The sequence below is a fragment of the Ambystoma mexicanum genome, chromosome 2p (assembly GCF_040938575.1).
Source record: "Ambystoma mexicanum isolate Mex_15411 chromosome 2p, UKY_AmexF1_1, whole genome shotgun sequence".
In the NCBI taxonomy this organism is placed as follows: Eukaryota; Metazoa; Chordata; class Amphibia; order Caudata; family Ambystomatidae; genus Ambystoma; species Ambystoma mexicanum.
Window position 1 is genome coordinate 1407074360 of NC_090923.1, and position 12979 is coordinate 1407087338.

The window sequence follows — 12979 nt, forward strand, 5'->3', positions numbered from 1 at the left end:
ATGTATCCCTTTAGGGATGGACCGAATGTAATACGGCCTTGCCAAATTTGGTCTCTTGACTAGTGGAGGAATCCAGGTTGTAAAATTTTGTGAATGTATGTGCGGACGACCATGTGGCAGCCGCACATATGTCTCGGACCGGTACCCCTCTTTGGAGAGCCGAAGAGGCTGCGATACCCCTGGTTGAATGAGCCCTAAGATTTTGGGGTGGCTCTTTCCCTGCCAGTTTATAACATTCCGGAATGGCCAAAATAATCCACCTGGAAATGGTTTGTTTTGTTATGGGTAGTCCCAACTTGTGACCTGAGTATCCTGCAAACAGTTGGTCTGCTTGCCTGATCCTAGCCATTTTGCTGATGTAAAAGCTGAGAGCTCGCCTTGTGTCCAGCCTATGTAGCCTTTCTTCCTCTTTCCCCGGATGGGGAGGAGGGTAGAACGAAGGTAAGGTAATTTTCTGAGTAATATGAAATTCAGAAACCACCTTTGGGAGGAAATTAGGCTTCACCTGTAGGACAACTTTGTCCTTGTGGAAAATTGTATGTGGGGGTTTACAGGAGAGAGCTTGTAGCTCGCTCACCCTCCTAATAGATGTTAGTGCTACCAATAGGACAGTTTTAAGCATGAGAAATCTCAGCGAACAAGAGCGAAGTGGTTCGAATGGAGTGCCCATTAGGAAGTTTAAGACTAAATTTAAGTCCCATAAGGGAACCTGGAATGGTTTTGGAGGATAAACATTAGTTAATCCCTTGAGAAATTGTATCACTAGAGGTAGTTTGAAATACGATGGTTCTTCCGTAGTGCACTTGAAGATAGAAAGCGCTGCGAGATAGCCTTTTACAGTGCCAACTTGAAGGCCTGAGTTTGCCAAGTAGAGTAGAAACGATAACACCGTTGGTGTACCACATGAAAAAGGGTCGATATTCTCTTCCCTACACCAGCTGCAAAATTTGTTCCAAGGGCAGCGGTATAAAGACTTTGTTGCTGGCCTTCTCGCCGAAAGCAACACCTCCATGACGTCATCAGGGAGGTCCCAATCCTTGTACCTCACCCTTTCAGAAGCCAAGCGTGAAGGTTGAGGGTTCTGGTGTCTGGATGGAGAACCTGACCTCCCTTCTGCGAGAGAAGATTCTCTTTGAGTGGAAGATGGATTGGAGGGCAGATGGACATATCTAGAAGGTCCGGGTACCACGTTCTCCTGGCTCAGTCCGGGGCAATTAGGATCATAGTTTTCCGGAATCTTCTCAACCTCCTGATCATTTGAGAATACCAGGGACTGGTGGGAACCCGTAAAGGAGTGGAAACTCCCAATCCACTACGAACGCATCCCCTAGAGCTCCTGTCGGGGGAAATTCCCTTAACCAGAACAGATCGCGCTTCCTGTTGGTGCTTGTGGCGAACAGATCCACCTGAGGGGTTCCCCAAAGGGTGAAGATCTCTTGAAGGACTTCCTGAGCTAGCTCCCACTCGTAGGAGACTGTGCTCTGCCTGCTCAGAGCGTCCGCTGTCAAGTTCTTCTCTCCGGCTAGGTGGACTGCCGATAGAGAGATTCCTTCCCGAATTGCCCAAAACCAGAGCTGCATTGTCTCTCTGCACAGTGGCAGTGATCCTACGCTTCCTCTTTTGTTGAGGTAGTGCATGGCCACCGTGTTGTTCGTCATTATCAGGACATTTTTCCCCTGTACAGATAGCGATCAGACTAGCGCTGAAAGCTTTCCTGCCATCAGCTCTAATAGGTTGATGTGTAGTCTGGACTCCGATGGAGACCAACGACCGCTGATGGTCAAGTCGTTGGCATGGGCTCCCCACCCCGTGAGTGAGGCGTCTGTGACTACTGTTATCTCCGGTCATGGTTGCCAAAACAGTTCTCCTTTCAAGATGTTCTCTGGATAGGCCCACCATTTAAGGTCGTGGGCTACCTTGTCCGGAATCCGGAGGAGATCTGTCATTCTTCCAGAGTATTGTGACCACTGGGTTCTTAGTGCCCACTGGAGAGATCTCATTCTCAGGCGAGCCTCTGGCACAAGGAAGATGCAGGATGGCATGAGGCCTAGCAATCTCAAAAAGTCGAAGGCTGGGAGATGTTGGGCATTTCGAAATTTGTTGACCATCTGCAGAATATCTTGAGCCCTCACCTCTGGTGGCGAGGCTTTTCCCAGGGAAGTGTCCAGGACCGCTCCGATGAACTGGAGTCTCTGTGATGGTATCATCTGTGACTTCTTTAAATTGAGGGAGAAGCCCAGTTTGTGAAGGAAGTGGCAGACATAATCTAGCTGGATCTGAGCTTGTTCCGAAGATACAGCTCTGATCAGCCAATCGTCCAGGTAGGGGTAGACGTGGATCCCTTCCCTCCTTAGACTTGCAGCCACTACCGACATTAGCTTGGTGGAGACCCTCGGGGCGGAGGTCAGCCCAAATGGCAGAACTCGAAATTGATAATGAGAGTCGCCAATTGCGAACCTCAGGTATTTCCTGTGTTTGAGATGGATTGGCACATGGAAATAAGCATCCTGAAGGTCTGAGATACCAGCCAGTCCTGGAGCTGGAGGGCCTGAAGGATCTGAGAGAGAGTAACCATCTTGAACTTGTCCTTACTGAGGAACTTGTTCAATTCTCGTAAGTCCAGGATGGGTCTCAGTCCTCCGTCTTTCTTTGGTATGAGAACGTAGGGGGGAGTACCAGCCCTTGTTCCTGTCCGCTAAAGGTACCGGTTCTATGGCACCTTTCTCTAGCAGGTCTATGATCTCCTGCAAGAGGAGCGTATCTGGAACTTTTAGAGAGCTGTGCCCCGGTGGATGACTCTGAGGGATGTGTAGAAAGGGTAGGCAGTAACCCTGGGCAACTGTCTCCAATGCCCAAGCATCTGACGTTATAGCCTGCCATTCCGTCAGATGGTGAGTTAACCTTCCCCCTACAGGTGTTTTGTGTGGAGAGGCCTCATCGTGGTTTGGGGGTGGCTGATGCAGATGCCGAGGGTAAAGAGGCACCTGCTGCTGCTGCGGCTTTAGTACTTTTGACCCGTCCACCTCGGGTAGGTCTTCTTTGGCCTCTTTGAGCCGGCTGTCCTCTGCCTTTCCCGAATGCGGAATAATAGCGAAAGGACTTTCCTCTTCCAGAGGTTCCTGAGGGGCGAAAAGGAGTTTGGCGGATTGCAGCTCCTAACGATTTTGCCGCTGCTTTAGATGTCTGCAACTTTTCCAGACTGTCATCAGCCTTCTTTTCAAATAACGAAGAGCCGTCAAAGGGCATATTCAAAAGTCTGGCCTGTACATCGGGAGCAAAGCCAGACTTTCGCAACCACGCATGCCTGCGGATTGTTGTACTTGCCGCCATGGCCCTGCTGATACTGTCAGCAGAATCAATGCCAGTTTGAAGTGATTCGCACTTGGCATCTTTGCCATCTTTAATAATGTTAAGGAAGGCTTCCTTTTCCTCTCCTTCAGGTATGCAGTCAGCCGCTGATGAAGAACACTCCCACAGTGTGTGAATGAACCTGTCGAGCGTACAAGTGGCGTTGATGGACTTCAACGCCATTCTACAAGCAGAGAAGACTTTCTTCGCCATAGAATCGTACCTCTTGTCATCTCTATCCTGTGGGACAGTAGGGTAAGCGGTCCTACTGCTAGATGAAGTTGCCGCTTGGACCACCAGGCTCTCTGGAGTCGGGTGTTTTGATAAGTATTCAGGGTCAGCAGCCGCTACCCTATTCTTGGATGACAATCTTTTATTGAGCGCAGGGATAACTTCAGGAGTTTCCCAATTAGATGTCATTTTCCTTTGTAAGGCTGCATGGAGACGACCACAGGGTCCTCCTGTGGACCTTTGTCTAATATGTCTGTCAGATCATCCTGTTGAAAAACAGGCAAAGGCGCAGACCAACCCATAAATTCTATAATTCTTGCCATAAGAGTTCTATAGGGTGTTTTGGCATGTTCCCCTGGGTCTGGCTTAACAAATTCCACTTCTGGGGAAGTGTCCAGCCCACTTGCCTCATGTAGTGACTCCTGTAGGTCCATCAACCTTCTTTCCTCAGAGGTGAAATCCTCTGAAATAGGCAGTGTGGTCCTCTGCATCCCAAATGTTTCCTGGTCAGAAGCTTCCCCCTCTTCATAAATTGAAGATAGTCCAGGGTACTCTGACCTCTGAAATGGTGTAAAACCCATCTCTAAGGAAGAAGGAGCCAAACTCGTCATTATTGGGCGAGAAAACGTCGATGTCGTCAACGCCGATGTGACCGGCTTCGAAGGCGCCAAGAACGGCGTCGAGAAGACTGGAAGAGGTCTCGAAGAACTCGAGAGGATCGGGATCCTACTCGAGGATGTTGACGACGGTCTCGGCGTCGTGCCAGAGGCCCTTGGAACCACCGTTGGCTGTGGAGTAGCCTTGGTCTTCTCTTTCATCAGCGTCGATGTCGGCGCCGACGATGGCGTCGAGTCGATCGACCGATGCGTCGAAGAACCCTTCGACAACGGCGTCGATGGCACCGATCCATGCGTCGAAGGAATCAATAAAATGAAACAATACATAATACATCTGATAACCCGGGTCAAGGTCTGCATTTTGACCGTACTTTATAAAAACATCTTCCATAGCTTTTCCATTTCACGTAATGCTGTATGGCAATTAATTTCATTTAGTAGTACTTGAGTTTTCGAGTAGTTCCGTTTCTCTACATCTTAGATGTTAATGTTCTTCTACCTATGGTGTAGGTTTTCTATTTTTTTGCATTCTTCCCAGTTACTGATCCATGCAGTTAGCCAGCATTTCTTTTTAGCTCTTGTTGGATTTGTCCATAGAAGCTTTTGTCACAAGTTTCTCCCCTTCTCACCTGTTTCGCTTTACTTGCAACCTTCTTCCTTCTTTCGTATTGTCCGAGACTTGTATAGGCCTGGGCGCGGGTCTTTGGATTCCAGCGTGAGTTCTCCGGCTGTCCTTCGCCGGGTAGCGTTCAGTATCCAGGACGTGGAGCCTGGAAGGAGATAGAGTTCCAGACTCGGAACGAACCAAGGGGCAGGAGGACCGAGCACAGGATAAATCCAGGAATAAATATTCAGAAAAATTCATCTACGATAATTTTTTGCCACAAACACTTACGTTGGTGAAATAAATGAAACAGGACTAAGACGCCTATCAGACTTTAACCCTCCAGCTACTAGCCACACTCCTGAATCTATAGCATTCGAGAGGAGAGTTTTGAATGATCTCAAACGTTTGGAAAATAGGAATAGGCCGCGGAAATTCCAAAATATCAGCAAAACTGAAAGAGAAGCTATACAAACTTTGAAATCTAACCAAAATATAGTAATCAGAAAAGCCGATAAAGGAGGAGCCATAGTCATCCTCAATAGACAGGACTACATCGAAGAGTGCAAACGACAATTGAGTGACACCTCCTTTTACGAACTCCTGACTACAGACCCTACCAAAAGATTACAATCATTGATTAACTGCAAAGTCACAAAAGCAGCAGAAAGGAACTGGATTTCCAAACAGGAAGCCGATTACTTGATGCCTCCAAATGTTTCCATTCCAAATTTCTACACTCTACCCAAAATACATAAAACTCTTGTGAATCTCCCTGGTAGACCAATTGTGTCTGGCTGCGGCTCACTTTTAGAGCCTTTATCTAAATTTGCAGATCGTTTCCTGAGTCCTTAAGTTAAACAAATGGCATCCTATATACAAGATACTACTGAGGTAATCAGACTGGTGGAAGGAATGAAAATAAATACTATGGATCTACTGGTATACCAAAATCCCTCAAATGGCAACACTTAGTGTGATAGAAGAGAAATTGTTAACCCTAAGAAACACGGGTAAAACACCTAATTCATTCATTCTCTGGTGCACAGAGATGGCTCTATGTGAAAATTACTTTGCTTTTAATGGGGAATTTTATAAGCAAATACATGGCACTGCGATGGGTTCTGCAGTAGCACCTACTTTGGCAAATCTATATGTGGAAACTATTGAGTACATGTTATCATGACAGATCTGAATCCGTACAGAAAGTACATTAAATTGTGGAAACGATTTATAGATGATATTTTACTAATTTGGTCAGGTGACATGTCAAACTTTGACTCCTTTGTACTATGGCTGAACGCACAAAATCCCTTTTTGAAGTTCACTAAAAATGTGAGCAATGATTCAATCAATTTTTTGGACTTGACTATCTATGTAAACAAAGAGCAATCGGTACTTCAAGTCAGGCCCTTTCATAAAGATACCGACAAAAACTCCTTGCAATTGTTCTCAAGTTTTCACCCAAAGCATACAAGACAAAATTTACCATTTGGTCAATTTCTACGCATGAAGAGAAATAGTAGTACAAAAGGTGATTTTGTGAGTGAAGCCAATGATGTGACATGTGATCTATTGCACAGAGGTTACCCAAAAAAAGTTGTTAAAACAGCTTACAAGAGAGCATCCAACAATAATAGAGATGCCTTATTGGAATATAAGCAGAAGAAAGATAATGATGACAAGATCATATTTGTCAGTACGTATAGTCCATTGTCTAATGAAATCACTAAAATCGTGAGGCAAAACTGGCATGTTCTAGAAAAAGGAGAATGTCCCTTATTGACACCCAAATGTGCCTTCAGGAGAAGTAAAAATCTAAGAGAATTTACCACTAGAAACGACATAACTTTGCAACACAATGCACAAGCGACCCTAACCGAGAGTTGGGGTCTCCCGAGACCCACAGGCCATAGCCCGGGTGGACAGTGCACTTGTTGCGCTCAAACCAGTAGAACCAAAGAGATTGATCTAGGTCTAGACAAAAAATGGGAGCAAAGAAATTTAACTAATTGTAACTCTATGATGGTGTACGCCATCTGGTGTCCTTGCAATAGGCTATATATTGGCAAAACAGAAAGAAAGGTCAAAGTAAGGATAGGAGAACATAAAAGCTGTATAAGGAATAAGACCTTAAACGCCCCTTTAGTGGGCCACTTTAATAGCCTTGGACACAAGGCAGAAGAACTTAAGTGGACAGGGATTCTGAAAATTGGACAGACTAATAGCTTGAGTCATGATAAGCACACATTAAGTGTACAAGAGCAAAAAATGATTTTCTTGACAAAAAGTTACCCCGGAGGGATTGAATGAGAGTATCGACTGTAGCGTATTCACTAATTGAGATTTCTTGCACCTCTCTTTTTATGGGAGCTCTCGTTTCTCTTCCCCGTTGCCTTTTATATTCCAAAATGGGTCATTTCCTTATCTAGCAGAGACTGTGTAGCCTGGTAATACAGTTTTGGCTACGAACATCTAAATCACCTCTTAACCAGAGTACTTAGAAAGAGTACCTCCTATCCTCTACTATTAGTCAGATATTACACCATATGGCCTGTTGCAAGTCAGTGTAACCTACGTTACAACTAAGACCATTTATTGAGGACAGGTCTAGACAGCTTGACAGACTCCTTAATGTTATCCAACCCGTCAGCGCATGTTTATTGTACTCTTGTACCACTGCCAACTGGGTACCGTACCCATTAGTGATTTATCGGCGCTCGCATTACTACTGAGCTAGGCCTTTCTGCTTACAGTAACAACTTCGTTGTTACTCCTTTCACCTTGGAGGTGTGTTGATACGGGTATCTACTGTATGCACTGCACGTGCAACCTCCATCTGGCTGCACTTAAATGCCATGAACATAAGATATGGGTTCTTCCTCATTCCTCTCCACACGAGTCTGCTGGGTTTACCCACAGGCATGCGCAGCTGTACTTTTTCTACTGACCATGATATGCCGGTCAGGCGTAATAAAGGGTGTTTATCATCTTGTTGCGAGGATCGCGTAAATACCGGCCTCACACTTTTATACAAGTTTTTATTAGACAGCTGCTAATTACCAACACAACTGTTGGCTGGTGCCTGTGCTTTTCCAGATCACCTTTTCCTTTTATTGGAGCCAACACTATTTTACACGCATGCGCTTAGACTCTGGCCTCTGAGCAACGGGACCATTTGTCCTGACCCGCTTTAGATCAGCATTATGACTTAAGCGCATGCGCACTTCCAAACGCCCTCTCTGGTTATAAATAAACCGTGTCACCATAGTAACGGTTTTCCGTGTACGAGAGCCAGAAGAGCCAGAAGAGAGCGGTAGCAGCCATTTCCTGGCCCACGTTATACCCGTAGGAGCCCTTTAAGTAAGCTACTGCACCCCCAGATGGCTACACGACTTTTCGTATATATTCCGCCTTTCTTCTCTACCTTTATATATTGATGCGAAGTGTAATTCCGCTACATATGCCAACTCCTCGACAGGCGCATTCACAAACGTACGAGCTCATTGACTCAATGCATTTTTCATCCGCGCTCTTTGATAATAGATCTGACTCGCTCTTTTTATCTCCTTACTAATGCGCGCCCCTGCAGTCCATGGTACTTAACCCTGTAGTCTATGTATGTTTGATTAATACCCGTGCAACTTACTCAATGAGTCCTCCTTTAGATTAGACCTCTGATTCTGTGACCACTCATATTTCAGGACTCTATTTACCCCCCGGGCTAACGCCTCTTGGATCCATCTATACATTTATATGAGAAGATGACTATCCTGTACTAACCTCTATCTCTCGCCACGTAAGTGTAACCTTATGGTCATTGCAACCCACTATTCATGAACAACATATCCGTCTCCCAGTTGGGCTCATAGGATTGTGTTCCCTTGTGTTTTGTATGCTCTTAGGAAACAACGTGACTGTTACACTGAGAAGTAATGCAGCCTCTTTAGGATCCGCTACCGACATTAATAGACGGTAAGCCCATCTATGTACATCTGACTACTTTAATGATGTATGATGTACCTATACAATGACCCACTATTAATAAGTACGTGGTCTGCTTTTTGAACTTAAGTTTGGTCTGGATTTGACTCCTTGTATTCAAGATAAGATTGCGAGGACATTAATCTTACCTTGCTCTACTGCCCCCTGGGACTTTACCTTCAAGATCCCACCCAGTCACGCCAGTATCGACGTGTCAAGCTCTTCTTGTTGTTACCACCATAAACTGGGTTTTGAGTGCTCTTTTGTACTGACCCCTGAAGAAGTTCCTAACAGCAGTTTCAATTCTTATAGGAACGAAACATGTAGGGTATTGACAGGTACTACTGCTAAGTATCAAGGAGAGTACTAGGACTCTGAAAGAGATGCGCTATAGGTACCTGTGTACCAAGGCATCAACAATAGAGAACAATTGACTTCCTTTTCACCAATATTCTCTGTTCATATATGTTGTGTGGTTCTCTGTACTTTAGTATCAAGGTCCGAATAACCCTGAAATGATGTGTATGTATATATTTGTATACTCAATGTGATTGTAGTATCTAGGAGGGATACAACGCTTGTATTATTTTGCACATTGTCAGTCCATTGGTGACTAGACCTTAGCACTTTGTTGAAGCACTGGTCACTTTGTAAACTTTTTTAGGTGTTTGTTTTTAACATTAAGTTTTTCCTTTATCTAAATTAAATTGTATTGATTTTAAATGAATAACCATAGAAGCCTGGTTGTATTTTCCATGGACTTCGCTCCGACATTGCTTGAACTGGCTTGACAGTGTGATAAACTTTGAATTATCCAGTGTACTGCGAATCCAAACCTCCGTAGGCAAAGGAGCCCCCGTGTTTTTTATTGTAAATCCAGGAATAAGCCACAGATAAAAGGTAAGGAAGGAAACAAACTGGGGTCCAGTAATAGGAAGAAAGGAAAAAAGGGAATCACAGAGCACGGAAGCGGGCTCCGACAACACACGTCTAACTACTCCAAGCAGTAGCGTTGAGACGCGCAGAGCCGCGGGGACGTGGCTGTTTTCTAGGAAGTCAAACGTTATGCGCGAGGGCTGGTGTGCAGCGTTTCGGAACTGTCGGAACTGTCGGCCATGTTGGAAGGATCCCGGAGTTCATACCAAGGTGCATCATGGACCATGAAGTCCAGAATGGATGAATTCGGCGGTTCATGACAGTATGCCTCCTCCTAAGCCCTGCACCTCTGGGTTTGCCTGGGTGGATTCGATGATATCTTTGTATCAAACGGGGGGGCATTCATGTTTGAGACAGGTTCCCAGGTACGCTCGCTGTCCTTTCCATTCAACCAGATACTGGAGTTGGCCTTGTCTTATTGATGAGTACAGGAGTAGGTCTTGGAGCAGTTCGGGTGGATTGTACAAATGGTTTTAACAAGCAAGTGTGGAAGACCGGGTGAATCCTTTTCCACAATTCTGGAAGTTGGAGTCGGAATGCCACTGGAGTAATGATTTCCTTTGTAGAGAAGGGCCCATAATACTTGGGGGCCAGTTTATTTGGTCACAGATGTCGAGGAAGAAGTTTCGAAGACAGCCAAACCTTATCTCCCACTGTATAAGAAGGGCTAGGTCTCCTCTTAGTGTCAGCATATCGTTTGACATCTATTCTGGCTTTTTCCAGTCATTCCTTGGCATCTTTGTGTACGTTGACCAGTGTTTCAATCCAGGAATCGACCGGAGGAACTGGGGTCAGATGTGGAAGAACAGATTGTAGAACTGAAGGATGAAATCCTTGACTGCAAAAGAATGGACTAGTCTTGATAGCTGAATGATCCGAATTGTTGTAAGCGAATTCAGCCACAGGAAACAAAAGTGACCAATCATCCTGGACTTTGGTGGCAAAACAGCGAAGCTAGTGTTCTAGGGTCTGGTTGACTCGTTCAGTTGCTCCGTTGGTCCGTGGATGATATCCTGTAGACAATGCGCGCTGGATTACCAATATCTGACATAGTTGTTTCCAAAACTGGGATATGTATTGGGGTCCTCTGTCGGAGATGATCTTGGAAGGTAGTCCATGAAGCCTAAATGTGTGTTCCAGGAAAATTCCAGCCAATTCAGATGAGGATGGTAGCTTAAACAAAGGTGTAAAGTGAGCCATATTTGTAAACAAATCGATGGTAGCCATTATGGTTGTGTATCCTCTGGATGGGGGTAATTCCACGATAAAATCTGTGGTGATGATATCCCAAGGTCGTGTTGGCATTGCTGGTTGGTGTAAGAGACCTGCTGGCTTTCTGTTATGTTTATTCTGGTTGCACACTGCACAGGATTGGACATAGGTTCTTATGTTGTCTATCATCCTTGGCCACCAGAACTGCCTCTGTATAAGATGGAGGGTGGTGGTGATGCCTCGATGTCCTGAATGGAGGGTATCATGGCATAGATTTGTAATCTTATGTCTCAGTTCTTGTGTGGGTATTGCCAGCCGTGTTTCCTTGAAAAGATATCCGTCCTTCATCATGAGATTCCTTTGATTTTTCCCTTTGTATTCCTTCCAGAGTTCGGAAGAAGGCGTTTTTGCACGAATGTCCTCCAAGAGAGAAATGGCTTGAGCTACAAACACGGTATCAGGAAACATCTTGGGAAAGGTCTGTGCTTCGAGGGGCTCATAATCAGGACGTCTAGACACGGCATCTGCAATGATGTTATGTGTTCCAGGAAAGTGGTGTATTTGAAATTGATATTGGGCAAAAAAAGAAGGCCCAACGGCTGTTTCTACACTCCAGGGACTGTAGGACTTGTAGATTTCGATGGTCCGTACAAACTTGTACTGGGTGTTTGGCACCCAAAAGATGACGCCAGTCGGTGAAGGCTTGCCGGATGGCTAACAGCTCCTTCTCCAGGATGGAATAATGAGTCTCGCTGGGAGTCAAGGTGCGGGATAGATATGCAATAGGATGCTCCATCTTGTCCTCAAATTCTTTTTTCAAGACTGCTCCAATGGCATAGTCGGACGCATCTGTTTCCACCAGGGAGGGTCGATCTATATCAGGTTGAGCTAGGATTGGATCTTGAGTGAATTCCTGTTTCAGTTGTTGAAAGGCCATCTCTTGAGCCGTGGAACATTGAAATGGAATGTCCATATTTAAGAGTATTACAATGGGATGTACTATGTCAGAAAACGCAGGTATGAATTTTCTGTAAACATTAGCAAATCCCAGGAAGGAATGGATCTGTTTTACAGTAGTGGGAGCGGGCCAAGACAGGATGGAGTCAACCTTGGAAGGGTCCATTCCGATACCTTTGGAGCTAAGTACAAATCGAGAAAATGAATGGTTGATACACGGAAACAGCATTTTTCAGGATTGGCCAGGAGCTTGTGTTCACGAAGGCATTGTAAAACTGCTTGTACATGTTCTTGATGGGCCTCAGGTTCATTGGCGTAAATTAGTATATCGTCCAGATACACAATGACAAAAAGGAACAGCATGTCAGAAAAAACCCGATCCATGAAACGTTGAAAAACTGCGAGGGCATTGGCGAGACCAAACGGCATTACCAGATACACAAAGTGGCCAAAGGGAGTTCTGAAGGCCGTTTTCCACTCATCACCTTCCCTTATGCGAATGAGATGGTAAGCACCCCTGAGATCAAGTTTAGTGAAAATGACAGCACCCCTCGCTGCCTCCAGAATGTCCGAAATAAGTGGTAGCGGATAGCGGTCATTGAGTGTGCATTGGTTGAGGTGGTAATCCAGACAAGGTCGAAGTTCCTTAGTGTCTTTTTTAGGAACGAAGAAGAGGGAAGCACCAGCTGGGGATTTGGAAGGTCGGATAGTACCATTTGTCAAATTGGTGTCCAGATATTCTCTGAGAGCTTTCTTTTCTGGTTCAGATAAAATGAACATTCTCCCAAAAGGAATCACCGCAGATGGGTCTGTATCAATGGCACAATCCTCTGGTCTATGAGGTGGGAGAGTTTGAACAATGGCTGTTGAAAACACATCTGAGTATGTTTGGTACGACTGAGGAATTTGGATAATGTTGGATACAGTTACAGATGGTTGCTTGTGCTCCTGGAAGTCCACTGAAGGACCTTGCAATGTGGCAAGAGATAATCAATGGGACATGCAATGTTCTGAACCGAGAAACAAGGACCCTGCTGCCCAATTGATGTATGGATTGTGCTTCTGTAGCCAAGGCATGCCTAAAACCATG

At 45.2% G+C, this 12979-nt stretch overlaps 1 protein-coding gene across 1 annotated transcript in view; it reads right to left on the reverse strand.

The window, feature by feature from the left end:
• Window positions 1–12979, reverse strand: part of LOC138567556 (zinc finger protein 665-like) — a 337940-nt gene that overhangs the window by 184763 nt on the left and 140198 nt on the right. The window lies entirely within an intron of this gene.